This window comes from Rana temporaria, chromosome 4 (assembly GCF_905171775.1).
Source record: "Rana temporaria chromosome 4, aRanTem1.1, whole genome shotgun sequence".
NCBI lineage: Eukaryota > Metazoa > Chordata > Amphibia > Anura > Ranidae > Rana > Rana temporaria.
In genome coordinates this window covers 128,555,972-128,560,357 of record NC_053492.1, presented here as the reverse complement: position 1 = coordinate 128,560,357, position 4,386 = coordinate 128,555,972, and the positions used below count along the sequence as shown (strand labels likewise).

General features: G+C 42.0%; 1 long non-coding RNA gene across 1 annotated transcript; it reads left to right on the top strand.

The window, feature by feature from the left end:
- The first annotated feature begins 1,018 nt into the window (after positions 1 to 1,018).
- Positions 1,019 to 1,557, top strand: LOC120935325. The gene is made up of 2 exons (XR_005748413.1): positions 1,019 to 1,189; positions 1,323 to 1,557. It is a non-coding gene; the product is annotated as an uncharacterized LOC120935325 (long non-coding RNA).
- Positions 1,558 to 4,386: the final 2,829 nt, after the last annotated feature.

The window sequence follows — 4,386 nt, the reverse complement described above, 5'->3', positions numbered from 1 at the left end:
TCCGTGAGCCCGTTTCTGTCAGTGATCTTCCTTCTCCCCCCTGACTGCTGGCTCCCCGCCCTATCCACCGGCGCTTTGGCCACTCCCGGCTCTTAGACATGGGGTTTTCCCTGCCTATGGGCCGCGCCGCCTTCTTGCGGTGCCCCTCCCCCGGCGCGCTGTGATTGGCCGATCATTCGGCCGTCCACGCCTTCCAACCCAGGGGATGCTGGGGATTGTAGGCCTCATGCTTAGCATCAGTGTGGGGCGTCTGCGCACTGACACTATGTGTCCACTCACGCCCGACCGCGCCTCCTCTGACGCACGGGCGTGTGGGAGGGGCCTAGGGGTATATCAGGACTATGTCCTGTTGTGGAGCGTCAGTGTGCTGTACACTCCTGTGGAGACAACCCGTGCTGCTGCAGCGCGAGTGATCAGGTATTTTTTCTATCATGCCTAATTGTTGCTGTTTATACAAACTTATCCTCATTTTAAACTAACTATCAAGTCCCTCACCAACTGTCTTCTTACCAACTCCTTCTTGGCTTACTTTTCCAACTAAACCTTGTCTTATGAGTGGATCTTTTATTATATAAAAAAACTTTTTTATTCTTTGATTGCATTATGGAATAGCTTTTTGCTGAAGACCACTATAATCATTATATTGATATTCTCAATACAGAAGTAAACTGCTGTCTACTTCTCTCTCTTTTTCTTGCCTTGTGTTCCCTTTTTTCCCCCCTTCTCTGTTTGATTCCCAATTATATATTGTCTACCTATTTTGTGACACAATATTTGACTTAGCTTGTTACAGATTTGACAAGCCTTCGGTCTCAAGCTGGGCATATGCCTCCACAGATGCTATACCTGTTTATTTAAGCACTGTGAGTGTACACTTTTCTCTCATTATTTTCTATAAGTTTTTTTTATTATTATTAAACATTTTTATTATAATTGACACTGATATTGCTATTCTTCTCCACAGTTGGTCACCCTGTTTCTGGGTGCCCCCCCCCCCCCCCCCCCCCCCTTGCCCCTCCGATGGTTTGGGATTGCGTGAATTCCATCCGCAGCGGCCTCTCACCCTTTCCTGCCTAGGGTATCCTTGTGGCTGTCAACTTGTGCCCATCCGACCTGATCTTTCAGGCATGTGATGAAATCGGGGTATATACGCACCCTGTAACCTTTTACTCCCACTACGGACTAGCAGGTGGGCATTATGTGATATACACTGGCTGAGCGACTTTATTATTATAATTTTTTTTCCTTTTTTCATTGTTTATGTATATTCAAGGTATGTATGTATAAATTACTAATTTTCTTTTTCTGTATGTCATTATCAGAATCCTAAACTCTGATCTCAACCACCCCTGAAGAAGCCTAACCGGGCGAAATATATAGGGTTTACCAACCAGGTTGCGATCTCTGTTAGAGTACTAATGTCTGTTATGGGAACTTTTTAAACTTTGTACTAGTGATCGGGCTGTCGATCTGTGTATTAGGCTTTTCTATAGCCTATGACATGCCTTACAACCTGACGCTACTTTGTGTGTTTTTTTAATAAATCATTAAAATTTATAGTACTGGTTCTATTTTTCTTTATTGGTCTCTGCATGCACCGTTATAGTCCCGCTACTGTTCTACTTTCCCATATATAATTTTGGGATGAGGTGCTACTGTTAAAAACATTACTTCTCAGTCTAGACCAGTCAGATCCTATCCCGCTTTTTCCAAATCATACAATAACTGTGTGGCAATTGGCAAGTCAATAAATTACAGCAGCACACATTGACAGTGTCTATACTGTACTCTTGAGACTAGCCACAGGTGCAGACAGGTAAGATGATGAAAAAGCTGCTTATTTTTTTTTATTACTGTATCCCATTTATGTATATTGCTAATGCTCTAGCCCTGTGAACTCTCTGATTGGTTATATGGTTCCTAGAATTCTTTTTTGAAACAGAACCACCAAACAACCTCACTGAAATTCAGCCTTGTAAACTATCTCTTCTTTTTTGTAATGCAAGAAAGTAAATGTTTGTATTACCATTGTTTTTTTTTAACAATAAAAATATTAATAATAAGAAAGTGTCGACTAGTTTGTGCTCCTGGAATCTGACAACAGTGTGTTTCTAAATGAATAGATTTCCCAGGGTCAACAAATGTGTATGAAGAACCTTGTGTACTTGTGTATCCCAGAGCTTAATTATTTCACAATCCTAATAGTTGTAGGTTAATTGTCTAGAAAGCTACCGGTGGGTGGGTATGTGGTACTTTAGTGTACTACTTCTCTTTAGTAAACTACATCAAAGAGAAGATTTAGATTTACTACTGACTTCTCATTCCTAGGTTAAGTGTATGTTTACAGGCTTCTGCTTTAGATGTCCCAAAGAAGCCTTCCTTCCCAGATATATATATATATATATATATATATATATATATATATATATATATATATATATATATAGAGCGCACCCCCTAAGGAGTCACAAGTAACTGGGGATCCCCCACCCTGCACAGCCAGGGACGCCACATTTTCACAGGCACTATTGGGTTTATTGAGTGTAATAACTTGGATAGGGATGGGAAGTTATAGGATGCCCATTTGACTTCAATAACTTCAGGGACAACTCTTCCTATATACAGTCTCTATAAACAACTCCTCTTCTTCCTCCAGCACACTTGCTTGCCGAACCTAGCTGCAACACTGTGAATACCTGACAGTCACTCAGTCAGATGAAAGCAATTGCCCATTGCAGGCAGGAGTCCGAGGCCCCTTAGGTGTGTAGCAGAATATCAGTGTCTGGCTTGCATCACTTCTGTGGCTACTGATTCCACTACCAACTCACCGGGCTGCAGCTGCCCTTTCACTATCTCACCAAGTTAGCTTCTCCCCACATTCCTCCAGACTGACACTCACCAGCCCACCCAGCTGACTCTCAAGAGGTCTCCCAGACATGCTGACCTGCTCCCGCTGTCCTCTCTCCTTGCTCCTTTGCCTCCAGGAAGGGCCTCGTCCATGTGTTTTAGTAGGAATCTTTCAGCACCCGAGCCCCAGGCCCATTTTCTCCATCCCCCCAGACTAGGGTGCACCCTCAAGGGCCACCGACAGCCTCCTCAGCTCTCCAGCTCCATATTTAACCTGACTGCCCCTCCTGGCATGACTCATGCCTATTTATGAGGTGGGATACCCACTGCCAGCCCTTTACTGAGGATTGGCTGAGGCCCTCTTAAACATGCCAAGCACCACTAACTATTTCTAGAACATTCTCCATGTGCCAGAAAACCAGGGAAGGCACCAGAGAAGCTGCTAGGATGAGTCACCCAGCCATGAGACACTAAACCCTGACCCAGATTCATAGCTCAGTCTTAGCCCTGAGCTAAACTAATTTTTACCTGCACTAATAACAAACCTATCTACATCTACCACACTAGAGGGTGCTACATATATACAATATATACAGTATATAACCAGTTTAAGGTATAGGAAGGCCCTTGACATAGATTACATATAATTGTTATTTTTTGTAAAGGATACAGTATGGTTCTGTAATGCCACGTACACATGATCGGAAATTCCGATGTGAGATTTTTGACGGAAATTCCGACCACGTGTATGCTCCATATGATTTTTGCTGTCTGAATTTCTGCCAACAAAAGATTGAGAGCAGGTTCTCTATTTTTCCTATCGGAAATTCTGATCATATGTATGCAATTTTCGACGTGCAAAAAAACATGCATGCTCAGAATCAAACAGAAGAGCAGAACTGCCTATTGAACTTCATTGATCTCGGCTCATCGTACGTCTTGTGCGTCACCGCGTTCTTGACGGTCGGAATTTCCTTCAAGATTTGTGTGACCATGTGTATGCAACACAAGTTTGAGCCAACATTCCGTCAGAAAATTTCTTGTGGGAATTTCTGATCATGTGTACACGGCAGTAGTTGCATTTCACCATGACAAGATCACACTAATATCTTAGCTTGAAGACTGTAACTGCAACACCATTGCTGTCTGCTTCAAACATCACTGGCAATGTTATAATTGATCACACCATTTGGAAGATATCAGTAATTACTTCATATAGTGCCACATCCTAAACTTGAAACAAGAAACAAATTTCCCCTTAGAATTGGACTTTTAAGGCACTTGGACTCATAGAACAATCGTAAAATAAAGTAGAAAAATCATTTATTAATAACACAGATATCCTTTACCCAAAACCCAGATCCAAGAGGAAATTTGTTTCTTAATCGATCACACCATTTATCACTATTTTTTCCCGGACAGGCGTATCTGCTTGTAAATTTGGAGGAAAATGTAAATAAGGATGTGAAATAAAAAAAGAAAAAAACAATTCTTGTATTAAACATCATCACTACAAGTACAGTTTTCCTTTAGGGGAAA